Source organism: Suricata suricatta, chromosome 14 (assembly GCF_006229205.1).
Source record: "Suricata suricatta isolate VVHF042 chromosome 14, meerkat_22Aug2017_6uvM2_HiC, whole genome shotgun sequence".
NCBI classification, from domain to species: Eukaryota; Metazoa; Chordata; class Mammalia; order Carnivora; family Herpestidae; genus Suricata; species Suricata suricatta.
This window is the reverse complement of record NC_043713.1, coordinates 49820132-49834449: the sequence shown is the minus strand read 5'-3', so window position 1 is coordinate 49834449 and position 14318 is coordinate 49820132. Positions and strand designations below refer to the sequence as shown.

The following is a 14318-nucleotide window of genomic DNA, read 5'->3' as shown; positions in this document are numbered from 1 at the left end:
CATAATATTTTATTGTCAAATTGTTTTCCATATAACACCCAGTGCTCTTCCCCTTAAGTGCCCTCCACCATCACCACCACCTCTTTTCCCCCCTCCCCCTTCCCCTTCAACTCTCAGTTCATTTTCAGCATTCAATAGTCTCTCAAGTTTTGCATCCCTCTCTCTCCCCAACTCTCTCTCCCTCCTCCGCTCCCCCTGGGTTGTTTTAAATGACCTGTAATCAATCTCACAGATTCTTTCTTCTGGTTGGTTTTTTTTTTGTTTTTTTTTTTTTTCCATTTCATTCATTGTATTCTTCAAATCCAGAGTTGCTGTTTGGTTCTTTTTTAAAATTTTTATCATTTACACTTCCCATTTTGTTTATATATTATTTTCCTGATTTAATTTTCTTTGTTTCCTTATAAATCACTGAGATGCCTTAAAACAACTATATTGAATTCTTTATCATGGAAATCACAGATCTCCATTTCTTTGGGATCAGTTACTAGAAAATTATTATATTCTTTTGGTGGTGTCATGTTTCCTTAACTTTTCATGTCCCTTAATGTTTTTCAGTGTTGTCTTCACATTTGAAGAAGCAGTCACCTCCTCCACTCTGTACTAACTGTCTTCAGGAGAGCAATTTCATCTGTCAGCACAGCTGAGGATTCCGAGGCCACCTTATAGCTTTTCGGTGAACACACCTGCTCCACACCTCTTACTCCCTCTTGAGAGAGAATTCTTAAAATTGTTAACCTTTTTCTCAATCCTGTAAAGCCAGATTAAGTATTGACAGCTTCCCATTTCTTTTTCCTAGGATTGTGCTGAATGCTTAAATTTGTGTATCCTCTCCCAACCCCACAGTACTGGACTTTCTACACATGTTCACAAGTTATCTACATAGGCTCACACTCACTGCCCTCAAAGGCACACACAGGGAGTTGGTGATCAGGTGGGGGAGGGGTGGTAGATGAAATATGCAGAATGTAGAATGCCTGTGGACCAACTGCCGGCATCTGCTGGTGAGGCATCTTCAATGGCTCATACGTGAGCATCATAAAGTCCATGAAACAGTCAGTAGGATCCTCATTCCTAAATGTAGCCAGTGAACAAGTGCTGTCTCTATTAGTTTGAAAAAGTAAGTTTTTGGATCCCAAAAACCAACTTCACATTCACCAACAAATAAATGTCTTCCCATCACCCAGGAATATGTTAGAGTATATCTAGAACTAAGCAGTGATTTGCTGAGCTCTTACTATATGTCTATCACTGGATAAGACAGTATGGAGGACCTGGTAAGTACAAAAGACACAAGGTCTCTAACCTCAGAGCGTATGCTTTGTTTGGAAAGATAACTTTAATAAACAAGGGTTAAATCACATAGAATACACTTATAAATATATCAGAAATTCAGTGATGAAAACCATTGTATGTTGAAGTGGTAAAAATCAAGTCGTAACCTGTAATCAGATGTTCTTTTGAATTTGGTCTCCACTACTTCCCAGTGGTGTGGTTTTTAAGGATATCATTTCATATCTTGACTTTTGATCATCTCCTCTATAAAAATAAATTATAGTGCTTATTTATGTCAAAGAGTTCTTTGAAAGATAAAATGTGAACAGGCACCTGAACATAATGTCTGACATAATTTAGCACATGATCAACGTTAGCTGAATTAGAGGATAAGAAGGATCTGGTCTGGGGCAAAAAACAAAACAAAACAATGGGAGATTTCCAAGGTGAGAAAAAGTTGTAAAATATCAGAGTTTAAGTAGGATATAAATAGTTTTCCCTTTCTTTTTAAGTTAAAATATATCCAAATCTCTAATAGCTTTGTCAATTCAAATCAAAAATACACTAATTTCTCAGTCATATCAGAAATATTTTCACTGGAAATATTTCCTAAATATATGCCAATTCAGAATATTTTTTGGCAAGGGAGATGGAAACTACTTAGATCATTGTATCTATTTCAAATCCTTACTTAGAACCCTGTGAAATGTTACATATTAAAAATAAATTTCAAAGTATGTTATGTATCTGCTCATAAGTGATTTTCCAAATTGATTGTCACCTTTTCCTAATTTTGGATTGTGTTTTCTATTTTAAAGTGAAATGTTGGCATGCTTACTGTTTTTTTTTTTCTTCTTCAAATCTGGATGCCCAACTGTCAAACTTCTAAAATTTTACTTCCTAACACAGATGAATATGTTTTTAGATACACTTTTAAATGCCATAATTTGTTTTGCCAAAGCAATGGAGTCTGTATGACAAAAAGAGATGCTTGCAACAGAGAAGAATGAAATCTTCCAAAACATAGGCATTTTATAAATGATTTAACACATGGAAGAGGTTGTTAAAGCTGTCTTTCCAAGAGCTCATAAATTCTCTAACTTCTTTTATGTTTCAGATTTAAATTTTGCTGCTGTAAGTTATGTTTAGAGTTACATTACTAAAATGTATCCACAAATAAGCATAATTTTGTGAGAGATTCAAATCTATAAAATATTTTGCTCACAAATCGTACCTATAGTGATATATAATTGAAACACTACAAATTCTGACACTAGACTTAATTTAAACTAGTTAGACTTAATTTAAAATATGGGTCTATCATTCACAAGCTATGTGGTTTTGAACAAATCACCTCTTATTCCAGAGTCCGTTTCCCAATCTTAAATGGGGATCATAATAAATGATGACTATATAAAGTTTATGAAGATAATATTAGATAGTGAATATAAAATGACTGTTAAATTAGGAAAAGCTCATTAATTATACCTATTATGATTTTTATTAGAGAATGAAACTGGTGATAATGTAGAACACATAGAAAAGTATTTAGGAGATATTAAAAACATCTGGTCAATTTTAGTTTAGAGGTCCAAAATATGAAGATAAATAATATATAATATATAAAACAATATATAATAAAGGACTAAATGAGTAGGATGGGAAACAATTTATAGGAGTAATTTCTCATAATATAAAAACATTGGCATTTTGTGTAGTGAATATTGGATGTTACCTCAGAAAGGTTTTTATAGAGGCAAAGGGCAACAGAAAGGATTCTTTTGCCCATGACCCATGAGAAAATAATTTTGAGGATCATTTTTGACATTATAAAGAATAACCCAGCTTTCAAAGTCTAAATATTTCGTGATAACTCTATATCAGAAAGACTTCTTGCCACTGTCACATTAATTCTCCCTCATTTTATCCCTTAAACATCTTTAAAAAGGCAATATTTACTGGAATCAAAACTGTAGATGTGGTAGGATGAATCGTGGCCCCACAAAAGATTCATATCCTAATCCTTGGAATCTGTAAATGTTACATTATCTGGCAAAGAAAAAGAAAGAGATGTTGCATATGTAATTCTGTTAAAGATGCTGGGATGCAGAGATTATCCTGGATTACCCTCCAGTATGGACACATGTGAGCCTCAAGTGCCATCACACACATCTCTGTAAGAAGGAGGCAGAGACAGGCTTGACACAGAATTTAAAGGCTGTGCAAACAGAAGAGGAAAGTAGAGTCAAAGGAAGAAGGAATTATACCACTGTCTTTGAAGATGAATAAACGGGGCATGAGCCAGAGAACACAAGGAATGCAGTTCTAGATATTGGAAAAGTCCAGGAAGTAAAATCTCAACTGGATCCTCTAGAGGGAGTATGACCACATTGGCACCTTGAATTTTGCTCAGTGATACCTATTTTAGATGCTCTGAACATCCTGACCTAAAGGGTGGACAATATGATCTATGACACTGAAAAGTTGCTAGAATTAAATGAGATTGAATATTTCAAGGGCTCAATATAGTTTCTGGCAACAGGAATTAAAACTCATGATAGTTTTCTTACATAGTCCCTTCCTCTGGTGTGCAGTTGATAATGTATACTTGGAACATGAGGTACACCCATTTATATTAACTCAAAAACAGTATATCAAACTTTATTAGCTTGCCTTTATAAGACAGACCCATGGCGAGCTAAAGGTAGACCATCTTGACATAAATATGTGGAATAACTAAGTAAATTTGATGTGTCCTTCATTACAAAGTTATAAACAATTAATCCTTCTTTCCCAGTGATGTCAGTAATATATCGTTCTACAACTCTTGTAAACTATTTTTAAAACTGTATGATCATATATAACATTAGTGCTTAGATAAAGCAATTAATAAATTTATACTAACCATCTACCAAATACTGAGGACTTTGGAATAGTGTTATCCAAGTTCTTATGATATGGTGAAATGTACAACCATATAGTTGATAATAAATTCCAAATGACAATTGTCAGTCTTAGACTTGTCCTTAACATTACAATTAAGACCTCCAGCACAAACAAATGCAGCAATTGATACAACTGATACAGCAAATGATACAATAAAAAATAGCACCAGGATAGATGCTGAACACTGGTTTATAAGCCAGGTCTTTGGGGGTGTCATGGGGGGGGCATGTTATATTGTCACAATCTCCAGGAATCTCAAGTTCCTCATTAATAATATACCACGTAGCCTGATTACCTCAGGCGCTGTGGCGAATGTTAAAATGAGCTAACACATGAGAAACTGCTCTTAAAGGAAACAGACTTGCTGGGAAGCTGTTCCCAGCTGCGTCCAAAACAGTTGCTAGACGTCCACTGATTTTCCCGGAACATATCCTCCAGTTTTCCTGCTCTTATTTCAGAAACTACTCTTAATATTCTTCTCTTTTCCTTCTAGCCCCTCTCCTCCTGCAGCAGTTAACAAAAAAAAAAAAAAAAAAAAGCAAATCAGCAGAATCACCTTTCTTGCCATGGAAACAGAATTATCTTGACCTATGTGTGTAAATGCCCAAGGCCAGAAAAGCAGCCTAGGACTCTGATTCCCAGCCCCTCACTCTCGTGATGTCACACTGCATATCAACTGACTCACAGATGACTAGCACGGAAAAAAAAAAGGTACTTCTGAGTACAAACTCAGTAGCCCACTCCCCAGCATTGCCACACTGTCACTACTCACCCATTGGTTATTTGTCAAGAGGTCAAAATTACCTGAATTCTGTACCCTGACAATACCGGTATGTCAAATCTCAACCTGCCCCTTTTTTATTTCCCCTCTATCCTCCAATGTTTAATGGCATTGTTTAAAGTCTGAAAATATCTATGATACATCAATAAATATACAGTGGGCATATTAATGATCTGGTGTGGTTATTTTACGTGAGGAATTATTTCTTTTAGTTAAGTGTAAATGTTGTTACCATAGTGAAAGAAAGCCAAGTTCTGCAAACTTGAAACTAAGAGGACCACCTTATTGTCTGAAGCTCTTCAGAACTGATGCCTTCTAAATCCAGAGAGGATAAACTTTGCATAAGTAATCTTATTGGTACAAACTCGTATAGGCTCATACAACTTCACATTTTTGTTTCTAGGCAACCAGAAATACAGAAATATGGCAACGTCCTATTTCTAATGGAGAATCATGCTGGCTTCAAGATCATTTATTGTAATATGTCGGCATTTTGTATAAGCTTATAAGGCTTAAATTACACCTTGGCTGATTAAAAAATAAGCAAACTATAGTTTACTACCCATTCAGTCACCTTTTATAGGGTTCTAAGTATGCATAAGCCCCACTTAAAGAAGAAAAATAAGGCAAGATCCTTCCCTAAAAGATCTTACAATTTAATAAGGAACTCTAAAATATATATAAATATCTAAACCAAAGTGCTACAGTAAATGTTATAAGATAGTATTTTTTGTAGTTACTAATTTTTTCATTTATTTATTATAATTATCTTTTTATAGAGACTGTACTAGGAAAAGAGACCCTAACATAAATGCCATATTGTCTCTATCCTCCAAACTTATAATCTAGTGAAGAAAGCAGTTAATAAGAAACTGATTTTATAACATCACATAATAAGTACTATATTAGATGTTCAGATAGAATATTTGGCAACATGTAAAAGAGACATTTTGGCCTCGTCCTAGACAATTCCCGTTGAAATGCATCCTTCACCCCTTACTTTACCCACATATTCCTTTGTTATCCTGGTGATCTACTCACTCTAAAGGATGGAGCTCATTTTTCAGCTTTTCTGATGCCACCCTCGCTACACAACGCAAGCAAATTTAGTTGCTCTATGCCCCTACACCTATCCTAATGTGTAACAGTAGAATATCTGTAGCTATTTTTTATGAATGACTTTTCAAAGAGAATATTGAATGCTACTCTTTCATTTAGCTTTCCCAAGACCTGTACTTATCTTTTTTAAGAACCAAGAAATATTGGTTACTAACCATATGTGGACACTGACACTTACTAGTTATTAAATCCAATTCTTCACAATGTCTAGGTTGCATAAATCAAATACAACAAAAATACAATGTATTTCAAATTTATCTAGAGACCACTCTTAGTACAGCAAGTTAATACACCCAGTTGAAAGGCTGGAGCATCTTGGCTGGTGAGCCTTTAAATGAACATCAAATATTATGAAGTTAACGCTAAGTGGCTTTTTTTCCCTCCCAGCTCTGTGAACTTTAAAGAGAGAAGCCTCTCCATTCTACTGTGCTATGAACATCAGCCAGGCTTACTAACACACAAGAATTTCCCATTCTTTCCATAATTAGATTGTTAGCTGCCCTAAGATGTCTGCTGATTGAGAGGTGACATTAAGCATCAGTTGTCTAACAAACATTAGTCCTAGAGCAGTATCCCTCTCACCAACTCTTTCCTTGCTAAATATCTTTCTTGTGGAGTCTATTTTTAGTTTTCTTTTCTTTGTTCCTCTTTTTCTCTTTGAAAGCCTGGCTTTATTGCCTTTAGATGTTTCAGTGAATGCAGGCTCAAAATTATTTTAAATTGCCAAATTTATAGCAGAGTTGCTGCAGATCAAAGTATTTACTTAAAATATTCAGAAGGATTTTCTCCTCTCTTAAAATGCCAATTTATTCTTCAAAACGTACTTACATAAATAGAGTGAAACACACACATGTGTGCACATACACACAGGCTTTCTAAGCAGAGTGGTATATACAAAACAAATACAGCAGGAATATCAATAAATTCACAATATTTTAAGTGTAAAATTTACTTAGAAGCAATATAATGTTACGAATAAAAATGAAACCAAAAAGCAAATAGTCTGTATCTGTGTTCTGGTTACTTATTGTTAACAAAACACCCAATGCTCAGTGGCTAAAACCAGCATGTAATATTATCCCTCATATTTCTATGTGTTGATTGGGATCAACAGGGTGGTTCTCACTGGGGTTTCTCATTGAATTCAGTTAAATAACAGCTGGCCTGGAGCTATCCAAAGGTGTAACTGGCCTAAACATCCAAGAAAACATTTTCACTGACATGTCTTTACCTCAGTGAGTTGACTGGAATAGTCGGGGAAAGTCCATGCATCTGTCTTTCTCCATGTGGTTTCACTCCTTGGCTACATTGGGCATTCACTCGCAGCATGATAGCAGCTAATTCTCCAAGAGTGCTTGTTCCAAGATATCTCCGTGAAAAGCTACAAGACATCTTATGACCTTACCTCAGAAGTCAGGCAGCAAAACTTCCACCATATTCTACTCATTAAGTACAAGTCAAGGGCTGTCCACATTCAAGGAAAGGAGACTGCACAAGAGCATGAGCACTGGGAAGCATGGCCCAAGGGTGGTCCATTTAGGGAAACCAGCTAGGCCAATCTCTTATACTATCTGTTTAACAGTAGTGATATTTCAATTGAATTAGTGATATTTCTAAATTATATTTCAAGTGGTTGGTGCTCAAAGAGTTTGTAGGGACTATAAGCAGACAGATAACTCAATAGATATTTTAGGACAATATCTCACAATGATAATATTAGCAAATGAAAATGTATTTGACTTTTAATTTTTTTGTATTTATAAATAGATCAAATAAATGAAATAGATAATTCTTAAATCCTTGTTTATGTATTATCAATCAATCACTTTAAGGAAAGTATTAATAGGAGTTTGTCACATACTTCAATAAAAAGTTTGTTTTTTTAAAAAGCATATGACCCATATGACTTGTGTATGTTTTGCTTTGGCACAAATATAAAAGCAGTAGGCAGGGGAAAAAAAAAAAAAGCATTAAACAATAATAGTCCCAAAAGATGGAACAGAAAAGTAAAGAGAGCTACTCCTTCTTATGACTTCAAAGATATAACAAAATGAGCCAAAGCTCATGGATGTCAAAGGAAAACAACCTCTTTATCACAATGTGAAAAGACACTCTTCAAGTATAAATTTTTACATCTCCCTACTGAAAAGGCCTATGTTGCTTACAGTTGAGATAAATATGACTATGCATACTAATAATACGACTTATTCCAGCACTCACTATTTGGTTAGAATTTGTAACTTGATTTAGACTTGACTAGAGATAGGATTCTGTTGACTAATCCACTTCTGTGGAAATCAAGGAGATTATGTTTGTCAGGTTTTGAATGCTATTAGGTTAATTCACTTTAGGAAAGCTAATTAGCTTAGCACGTTATTTTTAAGAGGAAAAATTATTCCAAACCTGAAACACTGTAGAGATTTGTGCCTTCTCACATGGCTAAGAATGAGTTGAAATGTTTTAAGTCATTGAAGCTCCCTCACATGGGTGGGTGCATCATGACACTGGGCAAGACTGGAATTCCCCCTGAGTTTCTGCAGTTTTGAAAATCTGATGTGAGAGTAGAATTTGTGGGTTGCCTGAGAATAAAACCATAATTTCTTTCTCAGATGATGTTAGCAAAGAAAGAATAACTTACTAAGTAACTAGTTAAGATGATATGCTTCATACTGGCCCCGGTCTTGAGGCGTCATTAAACTTAAGATCATTCATCATCATGCTGTGAGTTTAAACTGAGCTTTATAAAATTTTCAAGATATGAGTTTAAACATGCAACTGTGCAGTATTCTAAGAAATAAGAGTTTAATAGGCCTTATTGATTATTCTGTAACTTTCAGAAATTTATATGCTAATTTTAGTCACTGATGCCTCAATAACTAATTTATATCTAAGCTGTATGGACATCATCTCTTTTCCCAATAACTACTTACTGACATATTTCATTTTATTTTACTTTATTTTATTACATTTCACAGACACTGTATTTTTTACAAATTGAAGGTTTATGGTGAATTCTGCATTGGTAAGTCTGTTGGCACCCTTTTTTCCAATAGCATTTGCTCACTTTGTGTCTCTGTGTCACATCTGGTAATTCTCACAATATTTATAGCTTTATCATTATTATTATATTTTTATGGTCATATTTGATTAGTGATCTCTTAGAGTGCCACAGACTATACCCATATAAGAGTACAAACTTAATGGATAATTATACTGTGTGTTCTGACTGCTCCACCAACAAGCCATTCCCCTATTTCTTTCTCTTTCTCCAGGCTTCCTGATTCCCTAAGACACAACAATCTTGAAATTAAGTTAATTAATAACCCTAAAATGGCCTCTAAGTGTTTGGGTGAAAGAAAGAGCTACTTGTACCTCACTTTAAATCAAAAACTAGAAATAATTAAGCCTATTGAGAAAAGCATGTGAAAGGCCATTAGGCTGAAAGCTAGGCCTCTTGTGCCAGTTAACCAAGGCGTGAATACAAAGGAAAAATTCTTGAAGAAAATTAAAAAATCTACTTTAGTGAACACACAAATGACAAAAAAGCGAAACAGGAATGCCTGGGTGGCTCAGTCATCAAGCTTCTGACTTGAGTTCAGGTCATGATCTCATGGTTGCTATACTAGAGCCCTGTGTTGGACTCTGTACTGACAGCTCAGAGTCTGGAGCCTGCTTCTGATAGTGTCTCCCTCCCTCTCTGTCCCTCCCCTTCTTGTGCTCGATCTCTCTCTGTCTCTCAAAAAATGAATAAACGTTTTTAAAAAATGCAAAATAGCCTTATTGCTGATATGGAGAAAGTTTGAGTGGTCTGGATAGATCAAACCGGCCACAATATTCCCTTAAGCCAAAGCCTAATCCAGAGCAAGGCTCTAACTTTCTTCAATTCTCTGAAGTCTGAGAGAGGTGAGGAAGCTGCAGAAGAAAAGCTGAAACTTGCAGAGAATGGTTCATGAGGTTTAAGGAAAGAAGCCATCTCCGTAACATCAAAGTACAGGGCAAAGAAGCAAGTGCTAAGATAGAAGTTGCAGCAAGTTAGCCAGAAGATTTAGCTAAGATAAGTAATGAACGTATCTACACTAAATGACAGATTTTAAATGTAGACCAAACAGCCTTCTATTGGAAGAAGACACCATCTAGGACTTTCATGGCTACAGAAAAGAAAGAAATGCCTGGCATCAAAGATTGAAAGGACAGGCTGACTCTCTTATTAGAGCCTAATGCAGCTGGTGACTTTAAGTTGAAACAAATGCTTATTTACCATTCAAAAACTCCTAGATCCCTTAAAAATTATGTTAAATCTACTCTCCTGTGCTCTAGAAATGTAACAACAGAGCCTGGATGACAGCACATTTGTTGATAACATGCTTTACTGAATATGTTAAGCCCACTGTTGAGACCTGCTATTAAGAAAAGAAGATTCCTTTCAAAATAGTACTGCTCATTGACAATGTACCAGGTCACCCATGAGCTCTGATGGAGATGTACAATGAAATGAATATTGTTTTCATGCCTACTGACAAAACATTCATCCTGCAGCCATGAATTGAGGAGTAATTTCAACATTCAGGTCTTATGATTTCAGAAAATACATTTTATAAGGGTATAGTTGCCATAGATAGTGATTCCACTATCTATCTGGGTTAAGTCAATTGAAAAACTTCTGCAAAGGACTCATCATTATAGATGCCATTATGAACACTCAAGATTCATGAAAAGAGGTCAAAATACTGTCAACATTAACAGGAGTTTGGTAGAAGTTGATTTAATCCTCATGTTAGAGGAGGTTCAAGACTAGAGTAGAGGAGTAACTGCAGATGTGATGGAAATAGCAAGAGCTCTAGAATTAAAAGTGGAGCCTGAAGCTGTAACTGAACTGCTGCAATCCCATGATCACACTTAAATGTCTGAAAGGATGTTTTTATGGATGAGCAAAGAAAGTGGCTTCCTGAGATGGAATCTACTCCTGGTGAACATTGTTGAAATGACAACATAAGACTTAGAATATTACATGAACTTAGTTGGTAAGGCAGCAGCAGGGTTTGAGAAGATTGGCTCCAATTTTGAAAGAAGTTCTACTGTGGGTAAAATACTATCAAACAACTTTCATGCTACAGAGAATTCATTTGTGAAAAGAAGAGTCAATTGATGAGGCAAACTTCACTGTTTCTAAGTTTTTATATTTCCACAGCCACCCGAACCTTCACAATCCCATCCAGGTCAGTCAGCAGCCATCAACAGAGAGGCAAGATTCCCCCACCTGCAAAAAGATTATGACTTCCTGAAAGCTCAGATTATAGTTAGCACTTGTTAGTAATAAACTATTTTTAATGAATGTACATATGACATTTTTAAAGACATAATGTTATTGCACACTGAATAGACTACAATATAGCGTAAACATAATTTTAATCCACTGGGAAACCAAAAAAAATATTTGATTTGCTTTCATGCGGTGGTCTAGAACAGAACCAGCAGTATTTCCCAGGTACTCCTGGTACTGTGTTCCACGTTTCAACATAAACAAGGCTGTTACAACAGAGGAGATAAACCACAACGCAGAAATTTTGTTTCCTTATAGTATATTTTATCTAGCAATTTTTGAGGGGGAAATAAATGCATATTTTCTCTTTTTTAACATATAAGCTTTCAAATTCAGTAATGGAGTTCAGGTATTTCATAATCTATAGTTATAAACTCACCTCAGTCAATGATGATTTTTATTACTGGTTATTTGGGGGGTAGGATGTCATGTAATATCGATAAGAAAATAAATCTTTTGTATTTAAAGAGACAGCTGCATCAGGATTAGGTTGTTGAAATAGAATGTAATAAGCAAGTGACTATTTACAAGTCTCTAGGTCATTTTACAGGAACAAATAGTTTAAGGACACGAAGACTGCAAAATATTTACTTTCTTGTGACTCTGTGTGAAGTCAGCTTATTTCTAAGCAAGAAATAAAGCTGGAAATTGACAATGGAGCAGATAATTCAGCTTACAATAAACCACAAAGAACTAATTCTTGGTTATTCTAGTAATAGTACTACCTCCATATAATATGGATTTGGTGATGAGAAAAGACTCAAACAAATGAACTAACTAAATCTAAGGTAGAGCAATACATTGTCATGATCAACTAGCATATTTTTGAGTAGCTCTCATGCTAAGAATGGTTCTTACATTTTTTTAAGGGTTATAAAAACAAAATAAAGGAAGAGAAGGAAAAAGAGGAAACCATATGTAGCTCAAAAGAACTAAAATACTCACTTCCTGGCCCTTTACAAAAAGAAATTGGAGACCCCTAACCTACATCACTCTACCCTAAAGGAGGCCTGCAGGGAGGTTTAGGAGAGGTATGCATGATAAGCAAAGGATAGTAACACATGCAACTTGGGCTTACATTTTGTACCAAGGAGTCAGATTGCATCTTTCTGCTTGCAAATGACTTACATATTGCAAACCTATTGTATGTTTGGCTGAATCTGCTTGTAATCAACTGAACTAATTACTTAAATATTTATAGATTCAGGCTGCCTGGGCATAATAGTCTGGTAGAAGAGGTGGATTATTCATTTAACTTACTTCCTCACCTTTTCTCTTTGGAAATACCTAGAATCCTATAAATTACAATGCCCAGTTCCCCTGGTAACTAAGGTTCTAGATGTAAATTAGGTTTCATTACTTAGATACCCTCAAATGAGATTTGAGAATAGAAACTATGGTTACTGGTAAAAACAGGTCATGGTGACATGAAGGTTAACAGTTCTGATGACTGAAATAAGTGTCCAGTCACCAGTTTTGTGAGTGTGAAAGCCGTTGAGAAAGCAGTAATTGTTTAAGTCAATAATGGCTCACACAATTTCTATTTGGTTTACAAGCGTGATTATCTGCTCTTATTAATTCTTTTATATGCTTAATTTCTTTTACTTTATCCCTTTCTTCATAAAATTGAAGTGATATCTTTTTCTACTGCTAAAATCTGATTGCAATAGTTAGTGAGTCAGCTACCATTATCTAACTATACTTGCCTCTTCACTAATTTCAATGATGATAATGATAAAACTTCTCTTTTACTCCTCTTCTCTGATAATTTGCTTGTAGCAAAAATACTTTTTTGGAGACTGTGGTTTTTAAGGTTATATCACCAGACCAAACCATTTCACAATGGTCAATAATACATGTAAGCCTCCTCTTATAGGAAATATTATAGGCATCACTTTCAAGTCCATTGTATAACTCCTAAAGTTTTTTTCTTTTTTTTAATGCTTATTTCCCTTTGAGAGAGAGAAAAAAGAGAGAGACAGAGAGAGACAGAGAGACAGAGAGTACATGTACATGCAAGAAGGGGAGGTGCAAAGAAAGAGAGGGAGGACCTGGAGGTGGGTCCTGTGCTGACAGTAGACAACTCAATGTTGGGCTCAAACTCATGAACCATGAGATCATGACCTGAGTGAAGTTGGATGCTTAACAAACTGAGGCACCTGGGTGCCCCACATTCCTAAATTTCTTAGAAACACTCTGCACAAGCAAAGCACATTGATATGCAGGATTCAACAAATTGCAATGTTAACAAAATGCAAACCAGAAAGGAATGAGAAACATAGGTCAAAATCACAGTAGAACAGACTATGAGGCAGTATACCATAACCCCAAGTAGAAAATATAGGAAATGTCTAACAAATCTCTCCATAAAAAAAGTTGAATCACAGTTTTCTGGTGAGACACAGTAAGAAAGACAGTAGCAGCAAGAACCAAGCAACATGCTCTTTGGAAAACTAAAAAGGAACAGAATAAATCTCTTACTAACAACTGTTATCATTCAACACATCCCCAAAGGCAAGGGAAATGAAAGTAATACTGAACTCTTGGAACTTCATCAAGGTAAAAAGCTTCTGCAAGGCAAAGGAAACAATCAAGAAAACTAATAGGCAACCGACAGAATGGGAAAAGAGAGTTGCAAATGACATATCAGATAAAGGGTTAATATCTAAAATATACAAGGAACTCACCAAACTTCATACCCACAAAACAAATAACCCAGTGAAGAAATGGGCAGAAGATATGAACAGACACTTCTCCAAAGAGGACATCCAGATGGCCTACAGGTACATGAAACGATGCTCAACATCACTCATCAGCAGGGAAATACAAATCAAAACCACACTGAGATACCACCTCACACCAGTCAGAGTGGCTAAAATG

General features: G+C 35.4%; 1 long non-coding RNA gene across 1 annotated transcript in view; it reads left to right on the top strand.

Annotated features, from left to right (window-relative positions):
- The first annotated feature begins 1011 nt into the window (after positions 1–1011).
- The window catches only part of LOC115278122, a 29812-nt gene continuing 16505 nt past the window's right edge, over positions 1012–14318 (top strand). Inside the window, exon 1 of the long non-coding RNA XR_003902712.1 lies at positions 1012–1274. This is a non-coding gene — a long non-coding RNA (uncharacterized LOC115278122). The remainder of the gene's footprint in view (positions 1275–14318) is intronic.